Genomic DNA, 16,303 nt, shown 5'->3' on the forward strand with positions numbered 1-16,303 from the left:
CTCATCCAGGAATGCAGCCTATGCTGCTATGAATATAGCAAACACACTTATTCTAATTCTGGCATGTAGTGTCGTGTGTGTGGACTCACACGACCCAGTACTGTCAGTGAACTTGTAATTCGTTTGCTCTATTCAAGCCCTCTCATATTTTTGCATGAGTAGCTTCCAAAGTGCTTCATTTGTGAAGTTGTGTGCCTCTCTCTCCCCGATGATGTGTGTGCGTGGAGGTGGGGGCAGAGAGCTATTAGCTGTTCGCTGCAGACATCATTAGGAGGGGAGACGCTTTCCACCGTCGGCAGCGGAGCAGAGCAGGGGAGCCCTGGCAACAAGGACACACAAACTCAGCAGCCCGATCCACCTTACAGTAAGTCCCACGAAACTGTTCCTTCGCAGCTCGTTTCAGCGACTTGTCACTGCTTTCCCACCCATGACACTTTTTTTCTGTTGGAGCTGTTGGGAGAGAAAATGGCTGGAAAGAACTGGGCAGGGTGGCGCTGGCGCTTTGGTTTACTTCAAAGCCTTGGAAAATGTTTACTTCGCTCTCTGACCTATTTTGAAGTGATTAAACAGCACGGGGGCGCGGTGACTTTCGCCGTATAGACTTGTCATTTCGGGGCGTAAATGCAAAGTAGTGTTTAAGTAGGAACGAACAGGGCGGACGTTCTGCAGGATTGTGGCGGAGTGAGGAGCGCGCTCCGCCGGTCGAGCTGATGTCGGGCAAGCGCTGTACTTGCACTAACTGCGCCACTCGACCTCGGCTCAAACGTTTGCTGTTTTGCACACTATTTCTCAACGCAAAACAGTACCGTTCACCGGTCAAACACTGTTGTTTAACCTCTTTTCAACTCTTTTCTTGTCGATAAGGGCTGTTAATGGCAAGACATTACATTTTATCTACGTTTTACCATCGCGGAAGTGTTTTCTCTCCACGAGAAGAGACGGAGAACAACTATATCACAGTTCATTGAATTTGTCCGGAGTTAGTGAGAAAAGCCACCAGTACAGGTTAGGTGCGTGTATAGTCGACGTGATGAGGTGCTCTGTATGTTTTACTCCGATGTGTTTTACGTTGCCAGCTGGTTGTAAAGGGCATAGGGTTTGTGATTGCTGGACTACCCGTGATGTCATTCATCCTAGCTTGGACCATTATATAACGGGACTGTAGGGAAGCCTGTGATAGCAGGCTATTTTTACTCTGTTTACACCTCGGAGTTGTACTCAGGGTAGGCTTTGCGTCCCAAGTGGTAGCTTTCACTCACATTATGAATTTAATATGGCATCCAAATAAGGGCGAGCGGATGAACAAATAAATGTTTGTGCTGAACATGAGAAAATCACAGTTCTCCTCAGCAATGCAGGCTCACACTTCTAGATGCTGCCCTTTTTTCTTCAAAGGGGTAACATTAAGCAAAGAAAGGTGAATTGGCTTCTCTGGTTGATTATACTTTTTTATGTTTGATGCATGTTCTGGATATAATGAGCTGCCTTGGCTTGGGAAGTAAAAAAAAACAAACAACAAAAAACATATTGATACTGACAGATACAGGTAGTAGTAACTAGCATTAGCATTAATAGAACTGTAGTAGGCCTAGATTATATACCTTATATAAATTATCATTTGTTGAAGCACACATCTGTTCTCTCCACCTAGTTGTGGGAATGGGTCATGATTTTAAAATATAAAAACAATTGGTGTAATATATAAATCAGTTAGTTAATATGATTATCATCATGGCTCTTCAAAATAATAAATAAATGAATGAATGAATGAATGAATGAATTCATTCATTTTTACAAAAAGTAACAACATCAACACAAAACAGTCCCCCCTGCACATCAATGAATTTACAGTAACACAGTCCTGACAGCAATAAATTAATATTCTACAAATTAGTAATCATATGTCAAATAAAAGAAAGAAAAGTGTATGTAATGCAGAAAACAGCAAGGTCAGTCACTCACATCAGTCACCTTATTGAAGAAATTTTAACACAGGGTCCCATATCTGATCAAACGCTTTGCCTCCATCATCATTATAACACCTTAGTCCTTCCAGATGTAGCATGTTTGCCAGTTCCCCCATCCAAAGGTCAAATGTGGGCACTAAGTCCTTCTTCCACACTTCTCAGGATCAACTTTTTAGCAATCATCATACCAAACAAAACAGCAACTTTCTCATATTATTTGGCTGATGGTAAAACGCTAGAGCCCAAATGATGGCAATGAGTGGATCTAGATCCCAATGCTTCTCAAAAACCACTGAAAAATACTCTTCCAGAATGAGTAAAATTTAGTGCATGACCAAAGGGAGTGAATCAAGTTGCCGATTGCAGACTTGCATTGATTGCAAACTGGTGACACATTGGTAAAAAAGGTATTTAGTTTCTCCCTTGAGTAGTAGAGTCTATGTAATGTTTTAAACTGTATAAGATTGTGCCTGGCATTGACTAAGCAATTGCGTATACTCTCTAAACATTCACTCCAGCCCTCATCAGTTAGTTTTACCCCCAGCTCATCCTCCCATGCCCTCTTAATTTTAGTCATATCTGATGCAGTTCCATCATACAAGATTTTATGAAAGTATGATAATGCCCCCCCACTGATGGGGTCAAATTTATTTATTGTTTCCAGGGCCTCATGTCTGGTTAAGACACCAAAGTCTGACACCTTTTGCCTAATGTAGTCCCAGATCTGTAAGTATCAAAAAAAACTTGATGAGGAGATAGTGTATACAGAGCATAACTGGGCAAACGATGCAAAGGTCCCGTTAACATATAGATCTCCTATTACACAGATCCCTTTCAGTCTCCATGCCTGGAAGATAGCATCCTTGAGGCCTGGAACAAAGGAGTAATTCTCACAAATAGGTGTATCCAAATAAATCTTTGCGGCTTTTATGTACATTTGTATCTGTTTCCAAATTCTAATAGTACTGCCTACAACAAAACTAGTGATGCACCGATACCGATATGAGTATTGGCATCGGCTCCGATACTGACTGTGTGTACTCGTACTCATAAAAGATATCCGATACAAATGCACCGATACCACTTACAGCCGTTTGACATTCTCAGTTAAGTGCAGCAGGTATGTGGCAGTGGAGTAATGTGTGGGGAGTGTGGAGATTTTTCAAAATAAATGACGGTGATAAAAGTAACGCTGACTGCAAGTTACGTTAAAGACACAGACAGATACGGATGCAGCGTTCTGTCCATCCTCTGCGTACATTCCATTCGTTTTCCAGGTGATGGTGGATGCATACGCAGAATGAGAATACCAGCGGGAGTACGGAGCAGTGCGGACCCCCGCCAGCGGAAGTGAAAACGAAACTTATCACTCATTTATATTTTCTCTACCTGCTGAAGCTAAGCTATTAAACCTTACTAGCGAAAACGCTGCAATATTAGTGTCACATTAGTGTTGCCTTTGTCGTCTCCATGTTTGTTGTTGTTGTTCTTCTCAAAAAACTTTACTCTTCTTTGTGGTATTTGTCCAGTATGGTTAATTAAGAGCGGCACCCCCTAGTGTATTAATTGAGAAATGCTCATTTTTACACATTAAATGTCAGTAGCAGCACTCTTTTCCAGTCAGACTAATGACACCAACAATAAAGCACATTTACAAAAGGAACTATGAACTGAAATGGGATTATTAAGTACTCGTATCGGTACTCGGTATCGGCAAGTACTCAAATGTAAGTACTCATACTCGGTCTTTGAAAAAAGCGGTATTGGTGCATCCCTAAACAAAACTGTTATTATAGAATGATTTATTAACATTTTTGGGACTATTGAGGAGGGCAGGCAAGTACATATTTCTACAGTGCAGACGTTCCAGAAGTAACCAGGCTGGACAAGATTTATTGGATGACGGGGGGCCTTTCTTCCACCATGCCAGGATGGATAGATGGGAACCCCAGTACTACAATTTGACATTTGGTAGGGAGAATCCACCTGCTGTTTTTGATTTACACAAGTGCTTTTTAGAAATTCTAACATTTTTATAGCCCCAAAGAAAGGGAATAATAATCGAGTCTAGTTGTTTAAAATAAGATACACTTATAAAGCATGGGATAGATTGGAATAAATGGAGAAAACGGGGCAATACCACCATTTTAACTGCGTTGACCTTTCCGACCATAGCGAGTAGGAGAGTTTTATGAAAGTCAATATTCTGCTTATTGTCGTTCAACCTTATTCTGCCAGTTCAGTTGTAGGAGATCATTGTTTTTTTTTTTGTTACTGTCACACCTAAATATGAAAAAGTATTATAGGCTATCTTAAAAGGAATGGACCGCAAGTAGGCCGGATCAATCCCTTGAGAGATAGGCATCAATTCACTCCTATCCCAGTCAATAGAAAAACCTGAGAGGCTGCCAAAATTGTTAATCAACATCAAAAGGGGAGTCACCGATGCTTGTGGATTGGAGAGATTTAAAAGGATGTCATCCACATAAAGCGAGAGATGATTTTTATGACCCTACATTTTGATGGGAGATATCAGAAGGTTTTGTCTGATGCTGGCAGCTAAGGTTTTGATAATAATTGAGAAAAAGAATGGAGAGAGCAGGCAGCCCTGACCTGCCCCCTGATGAATTGCAAAGGGGTTAGAAATATTTTGATTAGTGATAACTGAAGCAGTTGGATGTGAATAAATTATCTCAATCCATTTTGTGAATATACGTCCAAATTCAAATTTTTTAAGTGTGTACATCATATAAGGCCATTCTACTTGATCAAATGACTTCAGTATATTATACTCAAGGGACAAAGACCTCAGCTACATAATGAAGGCTATGTGGAAGTATCCTAAAGCTGTAATACTGCAGATACCTGCTGGGTGTGGCTCTGACTAGTTCCAAATTTGATTCTTGTTTGTTTTTGTGGGATGAAACATAATTAGGAATATTATGTTCCATCTCTGTCACTAGAACCTCCTAAATTCTTCTAGATCTTACACATAGGACTTGCACACACAGCAATTATAATGCATGCCAGCCTGTACATACTGTACATACAGTATGTGTTGAGTTTTACACAACTGGAAAAAAAGTCTTTCATTCCAGTGTTTTACAGTAAGGAAATGGACTATAATAGATTTTTATATGATTTTTATGCCTCCACTCCAGCAGTGTCTTTACCTCTGGCTCAAGCTGTCAATTCCACCATCCTTACAACCCCACAAACACTACATCTTTGATGGAATTTCTACAATGTGCTGTTCACTTTGACTGATGAACTAATTGGATGCTGATGGTCAAAGGTCAAATGTCAAGAGGTAAACCAAGTATGTCTATTTTTAGATCTTGAAATGAAATCATGTTCTCATGAGCACTGTGCGATTTAAATTTGAATGACAAAAAATAAAATCTGTCTAAGTCTAAGAAACAACATTATTGTCAATCCTCAACCACCAATAAAATGTTGGGGGTATTATTTAGTAAATATGACCCTTTTTTTTGAATTAATGAATTATTTCTTATGACTATATAGACAGCTACACAAAATGATTTTGAAATATAAAATTATCCTCAAAACAATTTTATATTTACAAGTAAACAATCTCATTGAGTACATAAACCTTTTTTTTTTTTTTTTTTAATTTATTTATTTTTAAATTTTTTTTTTAACATAATTCATTTTCTGTTCTTTGCTTCTGTTGTTGTGTAATTTGGTTACAACTTGGATTTCTAAATTAGTTGACGACTACTGATGTGTAGCAAATGAGTGGCTACACATCACACTATTATTGAACATAGTTGAAAGTATGTCATTAGCATTTACTGTGGTGTGTTGCTGTATCGTGATGAGGATGGGTAAATTTACAAAAAAAAAAGGAAATGGACCTAGGATCAGTCTCTGGGGGATACTACTATGAGTGTAACTCTGTGAGGTCTTGGGCTTAGTGATGAATTCATTTTGCAGTTATAGAGACAGTTGAATGCCCTCTGTGGCCTATGTGGTTTTGTTAAGCAGACCATTGCTAACTGCACAATAATACGTTTTTGCTTTGAAATATTTAAGTTCTTTTGAGCTTCCTAGCATCCTTTTCCAGTCTGACAGAGACTTTTGGAAATGTTGGTGGCTCAACTTGTAAGGTGGACAAAGATGGAGACTTATAGATAGTCAAGACACCAATGATTGGGTTGTATCATTCTCTACATATTCTTCCCTGACTTGTCACACTCTTGTCACAAGACTATGTCTAGAATAAAACAATACCACTGCCTTTGACTAGACACTGAATGGATTAGATTACTAGATTACAGATGATTGTGTTTTTGTTTTCTCTGTTGGAAGTAGTAGCCTACATTTTAGACTTGTTAGAATGTTTAGAGATTATTTCTAAAACTTTGCTAAAATGCTAGTTTGAATGAAGATTGTTTTCCTTTTAGGATGCAGGTTTATAATGAAAACACATTGGTGTGTAACCTAGAGACTCATGATTATGTACTCAGTTAAATGATCATTCCACAGGTATTCTATATGCAGAACTGCAGCACATGTTCCATTTGTACAACACACATCTACTTTATGATCTTGTCTCTTATTGTTTCTGTTACTACCATACTATCCAATTTTATTACTGCTGCGTCAATTAATAGGTAGACGTGTTTTTGCTGAATGGGTTGTAAGTATATGAATGAACAGAGGTGTGTGGTTGCTTCTCAATATATAATCTATAATATATACATGATTTGACTTTGGCTGTACCAGAGAATGTTGATGGAGAGGTAAAGAAAGAGAGTGTGTGGAAACCAATTAAAAGAGAACATTTATTAGAGAACAGTAGAGGGCATAGTTGTAGTTGGCCACCAGCTAGAGGTGGGTTTGAGATTTAGAGTGTAAAGGCTTTTTTGTTTTGGTCCATGAGAGAAAATTTTCTTTTCAAAGGTTACTGTTTGTGATGGTTTTCATAGTGAGAATGAAGTCTTGACATACTATAGGAGAAAAGAGGCCAGACTAATGGTAGTGTACTGTTGTGTGGTTTCACCATTCAGACATTCTTTGTCCACACACACATGTACGCGCGCGCGCATACACACGCATATGTACAAACACTTTACCACTGCCACCATAGCCTTTGATTCCAGCTGCCACTCACTTTTAAATGGTAATGAGAGGCAATTAGAAGCCAATGTGTCCTAATCACAAGCCATTTAACTGTGTTGGACCCATTTGTCAGAGCCATACATGTGCTCACATATGCGCACAAATACACACATCTGCTAGATCATGCTTGCGACCTGGCTTTGTTTCTATAATTTGCTGTCAATGGAAGGGAAGAGAAGTAGTTTGGTGAGTGCATGCTGGAGAGAGAGTGACAGATTTTCAGGTACTAAATGGGCAGGGATTTTACAGCTCAGTGAATATGTGACAGAAATAACTCAACACCCTAACATGCATGCAAGTGACGTGAACGACAGGTGGTAGGGGGTGGACTGAGTGACCAATGGCAATGTTAAAGCAGGTCTCTCTGTGTGTACTGGTGTGTGTAAAATGAGCAAAGTGACAGCAGTAACTAATAACCTTGTTACTTTACACATTATAAAGGAGGGATCAAATACAAGCATAAGCAATACCTTAATTTCTAAAATTGCATCTACACATAATTCTTCTGCCTAATCTTTGAGACTAAAGACAACATGGGACTAAATTCTGACTGTCACAAATTCAGAATGATTACCTCACAGTGTGATGGCTACTTCAGCCCATAGGCATTTTCATTCATTCATTCATTCATTCATTCATTCATTCATTCATTCATTCATTCATTATCTGAACCCACATTATCCTCACTTGGGTTGCGGGGGTCACTGGAGCCTATCCCAGCTACTTATGGGCGAAGGTGGGGTACACCCTGGACATGTTGCCAGTTCATCGCAGAGCTGACATATAGAGACAAACGACCAATCACACTCACATTCATACTTATGGGCAATTTAGAGTAACCGATTAACCTATCAGTGCATGTCTTTGGATGGTGGAAGGAAGCTGGAGTACCTGGAGAGAATCCCTGCAGACATGGGGAGAACATGCAAACTCCACACAGAAAGGTCCCACCCCCATCTACTGGTGTTGGAATCAAATCCAGGATCTCCTTGGTGTGAGACATGAGTGCTATCCACTGCACCACCGTGCATTTTCACACATACCTCATTAGTCCAAAAGTAATTCCTCATTGCTTTTGGACAAATCTAGAGAACTGAAACCTCCTCCTGGACTCAGTGTGGACCAAACAGCCACCCTTTAATTTAAACAAAATAGATGGTCGTAGTCCAGATCAAACTAAACCATGTTCCATTTTTTTAGTGTGAATTGGATGGTTTGGTCCAAATTATGCAAATGTATTATTGGCAATACTGTATACAGAAGAAGAAAATCAAATGGCAAATTAAAGAAAAATGAGCTGGATTTACAATACAGCAACATCAGATACAGGCCCGTGTATAAACCGATCAATGTCAAGTCCAGGAAGGCACAGTATGTGTAAATGATGACGGCAGGACATGGGTGTATGATGTAAAGTTGGTTCAGGCTTCAGTTTAAAATGTGAAATTGCCCTTAGGAGGGATTTGCTTGGCCATGGTTAGGGATGCACTGATACCACTTTTTTTTCCAGACCGAGTACAAGTATAAGTACTTACACTGGAGTACTTGCCAATACTGAGTACAGGTATGAGTACTTAATAATACCATTACAGTTCTTACATATGTTTGAAAATGTGCTTTATTGTCATCATTATTCTGACTCTAACGAAGTGCTGCTACTGACATTCAATGTGTTGGAATGAGCGTTTCTCAATCAATCCACCAGAGGGTGCCTCTCTTAATTAACCATACTGGCCGAATACCACAAAGAAAAGTAAAGTTTTTTCAGAAGAAGAAAGTCAGTAATAAAAAACATGGAGACGACTGAGGAGTTACTAATGTGGATACTAATGTTGATATTGATGAGGGTAGTTATCATAAATATGTCAGTAGTTTTTCACTAACTCACACAATCGCTCTTTGAAAAGATTCCCTACCTCCACGGTTCCCGGTGGTATTCTCCATCTGGGTACGCATCCGCGAGCACCTGGAAAACGGAACGTACGCAGAGGATGGACAGAATGCTCCATCCGTATCTGTCTGTGTCTTTAAAGTTACTTGCAGTCAGCGTTACTTTTGTCACCATCATTTATTTTGAAAAATCTCCAGCCTGCTGACATTACTTCTCCGCCTCGTAACTGCTGCACTTAAAGCTATACCTACCGATGTGGCATGTCTCACAGCACTTCGTAAAAATTGGTCATAAAAATTTTGCTTTGTGCAGGCCTGTCTATGGAGTCAAGTACACCTGACTCTCGGACTTTATCTCCATCCTTTATTCACCAGACTCTGACTGCTGCAATTGGGTTGTTCTGTTTGTTCCCTTGGTTGTTGTTTCTGTTAATAAATCAGTTTTTTCCCTTCCACACGGTGCATTTCAGTCCTGTCCATTCACATCCCTAGGCAGGAGAGTGCGGTCAGTGACAGGAGGAGCAGCACGAGTGAAACGCCAGATTCAGAGGAACCGGTATCAGATGCGGGACTGCCGTAACAGATGACTGACAGGAGGCTCAGCCAGGCTTGGCCAATTATTTTATTTGGACTGAATAAAATGATTGGTCAGACTTTTATCAGAAATATATGAGAATTAAATATTTTTTAGTTTCAAAACCTGGTGGATTTCTTTTACATTTTGGTTTGACACACGCTTATTAGGAGCATTTTAAGATGACAAAGAAAAATGTACAGGGTGGGGAAGCAAAATTTACAATATTTTGAGGCAGGGATTGAAAGACAGTGTATGACCAGTTAGTTTATTGAAAGTCATGAGAATTTATTTGCCACAAGAAAATTTACATAATAGAAAATGTTTTTATTCTGTGTCCTCCTTCTTTCTCAATAACTGCCTTCACACGCCTCCTGAAACTTGCACAAGTGTTCCTCAAATATTCGGGTGACAACTTCTCCCGTTCTTTAATAGTATCTTTAAGAAAGTCGACATTGCTGTGTGATGTTCTATTGGTAGCATGTTCTAAAACGCCCCAAATAGCATAATCCAGAGGGTTTAGATCTGGGCTAGAAGGCGGCCATAAACATGATTCCCAAAAACTGCTAAAGTTGGATTTGCAGAAATCTTGTATTTTTCTAGCTGTGTGGGCTGGAGCACCATCCTGTGTCCATACATAATTTCCATCTGGGTAGTTTGCTTTAAGCCATGGCAATACCTGGTATCGCAGAGTCTTGTAGTTAGTATTAACATTGATTTTTTCATCAGCTTTGTAGAATTTTATAGGCATTTTCTTCCTATCGGAAGCCACAACACCAAAAGCCATAACTTGAGCAGGATGTTTTGTTCTGAATGTCCCCTTAACCTCAGCTTTCGATTTTGCGATAAATCTGTCATTTCTGCGGTTCAGAACAGCATCGACAGTGAACATCTTTTCGTCTGAAAAGATCGTTACAATGGAGGACTTTTTCTTGAACCATGTAAGAATTTTCTTGCACCTTTCCAATCTCTTTTCCTTCATAGCTGTTGTCAACAAGTGTTTTGGTGTTCTTGTGTAAGATTTTAACTTCAAATCATATTTTACTGCATTTCTAACGGTCTTGTTGTCTACCTCAAGTTCAATTGCCATTTTTCTCATGGATTTGGTTGGATCCTTTAGGATTTTGGATTTGAGAGCTTTAATAAAAGCTTAGGTACGTTTTTTGTTGCTTCCTCCACTTCCAGACTTTCTCGTAATAGTTTTGCTCATAGTCATTCTCTTCTTTACATTATAAACAGTCTTTATGGACACTCCAACTATTTTTGAAATCTCCTTTGGTGTGACGAGTGCATTCAGCAAATCACACACTCTTTGACGTTTGCTTTCCTGATTACTCATATGGGCAAAAGTTTCTGAAAAGGTATGGATAATAGTGTTAGGTATGATTGTGACATCAATATATGTTTGGTTTCAAAACAATTGACGTAGTGCCTGCTGAGAAAAAAACAACTAAATGTTCATTGTAAATTTTGCTTCCCCACCCTGAAAAAATGCCACATCATATGGTATAGCTTTAACTGTGAATGTCACGCTACCGTAAGTGGTATGGGTACTTTTACGAGTACAAGTACACACACTGAGCATCAAGTCCAATATCCGATACTGGTATTGGTATGGGTGCATCCCTACTTATAGTGTGATGACTACAGTTGTAAGTTAGCCTGCTTGGCTAACACTGGTATGTTTATAAATGTCCATTAATGAGCATTGTGCACGCTCATCAATGCTATAATCCAGTGACCATCTCGTTGTAGTGAGACAGAGAGGAGGAGAAAGGCTAAGCTTATCAGCTCTCCAATAACCAACCTAAAATTATTGCAGCACTGTAACAAATTTTACTGTTAAATAACGTAAAATACTGGCACCTAGAGTTGCCAGCATGCTACTGTTATTCTACAGTATCTCTATTGTAATCTACAACTACAGTTTCTTACTGTAAAAAGTATTACGGTACTGGGCTGTATATAATGTTCCTTTTACAGTAAAATACTGTTAGCCACAGTTGCTGCATTTTACGGTAACTACCGTATTCCAAGAAACAATATATTACTGTAAAACATATTTAATGTAATATTTACAGTATAACACAGCAAAAAGGTAGGATTTTAACATTTCACATTACATTTTAAAATACAAAATCATGAACATTGCTAGAAAAAGCTCAAACAAGAGATGACCTTATAACATTGAGCTTTTATTAAATTCACTGCAACAGCAGCAAGCATTGTGATAAAGCTTGGTTGGAGGCCTTCACAGACAACATGGCTTTGAATGCTCATCATCCAACTTCCAGATGTGACTTCATCACCTGCAACTGATGGAGACAAGAATTGAGGTTAATGTCCCAAAACAGTATCAGATATATTGTTTACCAAGAACCTGTGTAGTCACTGTAAGGCAGGGGTCTCAAACATGCGGCCCCCCAAATGTTCCAATGCGGCCCGTGGGATGAATTTGCAAAGTGCAAAATTCCACAGTCAAGGCTGTGGAACTCATTTTAGTTCAGGTTCCACATACAGATCAATATGATCTACAGTAAAAAAAAAAAAAACAGCATACAAACCTAAAAAAAATAATGACTCCATATTTTCTTTTTGGTTTGATGTGAAAAAAATCTTATTACACTATGCCTATAAATAATGATAACTCCAAATTTTTCTTTGTTTTAGTGCAAAAAATAACATTAAATTATGAAAATATTAACATTTACAAACTATCCTGTAACAATAAAATGTGAATAACCTGAACAATTATGAACAACCTGAAATGTCTAAAGAAAATTAAGCACAATTTAAATTTTTTTCTGCCTGTTACTAAGTATTTAGTGTCTTTGTAGATCCGATCCACAGAGGTGGGTAGAGTGGCCAAAAATTAGACTCAAGTGAAAGTACTGTTACTTTAGAAACATATTACTCAGGTACAAGTAAAAAGTAGTCATCCAAATAGTTACTCAAGTAAAAGTAAAAAAGTACTTAATGAAAAAATTACTCAAGTACTGAGTACTTCCTGAGTAACATCATATTTATTGTAATTTTAAATTCAACAATCAATAAATGAAATGTTAAAATAAAATATATGGAATATATATGGGAACATTACAGCTAGTTACGAATATACCTCACAATAATCATTGTTGGTTCCATCATTTTAATATTTTTAGTCTGTTCTTATGGAGGCAGATACTGTGCATGTTTTTCTATTTACTTTTACAAGTTAGCCTAGATATCTTTATCTTAACATATCTTCCCCTTCTGTTGAATTTCTTTAACTCATGTGAGTCATGTGAGTTTTTGGCGGAAATCTTTCTAACAAAACAAAACAAATGGTTCTTCCAGTAACAAATTACCAAAAATAACAGTAACAAGTAGAATGTGAACCATTGTAATGGAGTAGAAGTAGCATTTCTTTTTCATAAATATACTCGAGTAAAAGTAAAAAGTATGTCATATTAAAAGTACCCTTAAAAGTACAATTTATGTCAAAAGTTACTTAAGTAAATGTAACGGAGAAAATGTAATGCGTTTACTACCCACCTCTGCCGATCCATAATGCACATGTAGAAATGATACGTTGAGGCAGAATACTGTTAAAAATGCACTTATTTTTCTTAAGAAATTTCAGTTTTTTTCAGGTTATTCACATCTTTTTTGTTTGGATAGTTTATAAAAATAAGTATTTTCATAATTTAATAGGGTTTTTTGCACTAAAACAAAGACAAAACTTTGGAGTTGTCATTATTTATAGGTTATTATGCTACTGTTTTACTGGTCCGGCCCACTTGAGATCAAATCGGGTTGAATGTGGCCCCTGAAAGACAATGAGTTTGAGACCCCTGCTGTAAGGTATGAAAATTGGTTACGATGAACCCAAAATTCTGAGTGATACATTTATTCTGTACTTTTTTCGTACTATATTTAAATTTGGTATCATAAGTTATACTGCTACCACTTACGGCTATTCTTGTCTTACAGTGGTAGACACTGTCATGGAAGGGCAAAAGCAATTATTCTATTACACAGATATAGACAGACAGCTAATAGGCAGACTGAATGACAGACAGACACAGACTGACACACATCCACACATAAACACATACATACAGACACTTCCCAGCAGTATTAGTCTTGGACTGGCTGGAGGGTCAGGGTGAGCTCAGTATCAGCTGCAGTGGAAGACATTTGGACAATGCTATGTCACTTATGAATGACACTGTTTATATAGCTATAAAGCATACAGACATTCAATAATGCTACACATCCTATACAAAATGCCCAACGAAGAGGGAAAAATTAGCCTTAGTCACTTACTTTTATTAAAAAAGTGGTTAATTATATCAGTTAATATGGATGTCCAAGTTAGTAAATTCCACTTTACAGATTTAATGTCTTAGAAATGTAACCCTGGGGCAGGAAAAACCACGCAAATTGACACGCTGTTTAGTTTAACTGTGTCCACTTTGCAGCTAGCTAGTATGCTTCAACTTAAATTAGCTGCATGTTAGCTACATAAGGCTAACACCCCCAAATATGAAGCAGTATTACACCGCCTATAACAAGTTGCATCCGGTGTGAACGCGGTTTATAGAGGCAATTTAATGTTTAATGAACCCAAAATGCCACAGCGTGGTGACAGTTACACTGATAAAATCACATTTACCTGATAAATGAACAACTGGAGCAGGATGGAGCGATGGCAGTGTTGGTAGAGAAGGATGAAAGCATCAGGTGGCCTATGTTCCAGTGCTGTATGGTCCGGGGGAAAAGAGTCGTTTTTTCTGTATTTATTTTTTCCTTCTGTTTCGTAAAAGAACCACTAACCTTTGATGCAGCCAGTCTATAGTTAACATTCGTTGGATTGAATCTTTTCCTAAATGAGCTGGTGGGACTTGATGCCAGATGACTTTGTTCAGACCAGTTCTGGGCGGACAGCAGTGGAGGAACTGAAGAAAATACTGTAATACTGTCAAATTTTACAGTAGCTTACTGTTTTAAATTTCCTCCTTACAGACCTCATTATTTACAGCATTACACTGTATTTACAAATAACAGTATGATACTGTACAAAATTTACCATTTTTTTACAGTAATTTGTTACAGTGAGGTTTTTACTCTGTCTCTCTCTCTCTGTCTCTCTCTCACTCACTCACTCACTCACACACACCTTACAACTATCACAGATGATTTCCCTATCATGATTACTGAGCATTCTGAATAGTGATACAGAGAGAAGAGGTGGGGGTACTCAAAGCTAAGCTACATGCCAAGTCGCCAAGCGTTCTCTTCACAGTGCTTTTACTTATTGTGTTCATATATTGGGACTTTCAGTAACTTTATTCGGAGCAGTGGATTGTGATGTTTATTATAAATGGCTCGGAGTGGCTTCTCCATGTGTCTGCCCAGTTTTCACATACACGGAGCTTCCACTGTTGATTGGCATGTGCAGTGTAACCAATCAGATGGTGCTGTGGGAGGGACAATGCTCATGGAACAGAGAAGTGAGTACAGATGGTGCTGAGACGGCTGGCTGGATCAGAGCCAATATAACCCCAATGTAAGTTTGATCCATCTTGTGTCCTGATCAAATTCTTGTGTTCCGCACTGGCCCGTACGCTGTAAAAGCTGTTGGGCCATCAGACCAGTACCAGTGATGAGCCCTGACGTGAGTACAAAGCCCTCCATCCCCACTGCCGCCTCCCCCCACCTGTACAAGGCAGGTCCCGCAACTTCCGGTCTGCACTCCTGGGGGAGTGGGAGGCGCTGATACAGTTGTGGAAAAATTGATTAGATCATCAAAAGCCATCAAAAACAATGGTTATGCAATCAAGTACTAACTCCTAGGGGTGCAACGGTACAGGTAGCCTACGGTTCGGTCTGTACCTTGGTTCCTGGGCAACTGTTTTGGTTCGGTTTCAGTACGTGTTTTATGCGTAAAAAAAGAAGTTTTTTTTTCTCTCCCAAAATTATATTATGGGTCTGGTTGTGGGTCTAATGTACGTGGATATGGGCTGGTGTGGGTTTGCAGGCAGACACTTTTGTCTGTGTCCGCTGTCTCTCACTGAGGGGCGGGGCTTCCCTGTGCTGCATGCTCACATGCATGTCCAGAGAGAGAGACAGAGAGAGAATCAATAGCAAAACTAAAAACCCAAGGTCCATTAGGGCGAATTGTCCTGTACAGGGTGGACCGAACAGTACACAGTTTTCCTGAGTACAGTTGCATCCCTACTAACTCCTGTGTGTGTCATGTGACAGACAGAAAAGAAAACATGGAATGCCTAAAAGCACTGTTTTTGGCTGTACAATGCCATAGCTATTGATATAAGAACTTACGTGATTTTGGTTATAATAATAATAATAATAATAATAATAATAATAATAATAATAATAATGGATTAGATTTCAATAGCACTTTTCAAGGCACCCAAAGCTCTTTACATTATTGATCATTCATTTGCTCTTACATTCCCACTCTGGTGGTAGTAAACTACATTTGTAGCCACAGCTGCCCTGGGGCAGGCTGACGGAAGCATGGCTGCCAGTTTGCACCAAATGGCCTCTCCGACCACCACAAAACATTCACACACATTCATACACCAGTGTGAGTGACACTTCATGCAAGGTGGGGGAAGTGTCTGCCCCAACGACACAATGGCACAATGACTTGGACAGAGCGGGATTCGATGACCTGCTCTACCATGGCTGCCCCATTTTTAAGAAAACCATGGAAAAT

At 38.9% G+C, this 16,303-nt stretch overlaps 1 protein-coding gene across 1 annotated transcript in view; it reads left to right on the forward strand.

The window, feature by feature from the left end:
• Positions 1–246: 246 nt before the first annotated feature.
• The window catches only part of LOC115428794 (ataxin-1-like), a 337,516-nt gene continuing 321,459 nt past the window's right edge, over positions 247–16,303 (forward strand). The window contains 1 exon segment of the mRNA XM_030148017.1: positions 247–364. The gene's annotated coding sequence lies outside the window, so the exon portion shown is untranslated.

Source organism: Sphaeramia orbicularis, chromosome 11, assembly GCF_902148855.1.
Source record: "Sphaeramia orbicularis chromosome 11, fSphaOr1.1, whole genome shotgun sequence".
NCBI classification, from domain to species: Eukaryota; Metazoa; Chordata; class Actinopteri; order Kurtiformes; family Apogonidae; genus Sphaeramia; species Sphaeramia orbicularis.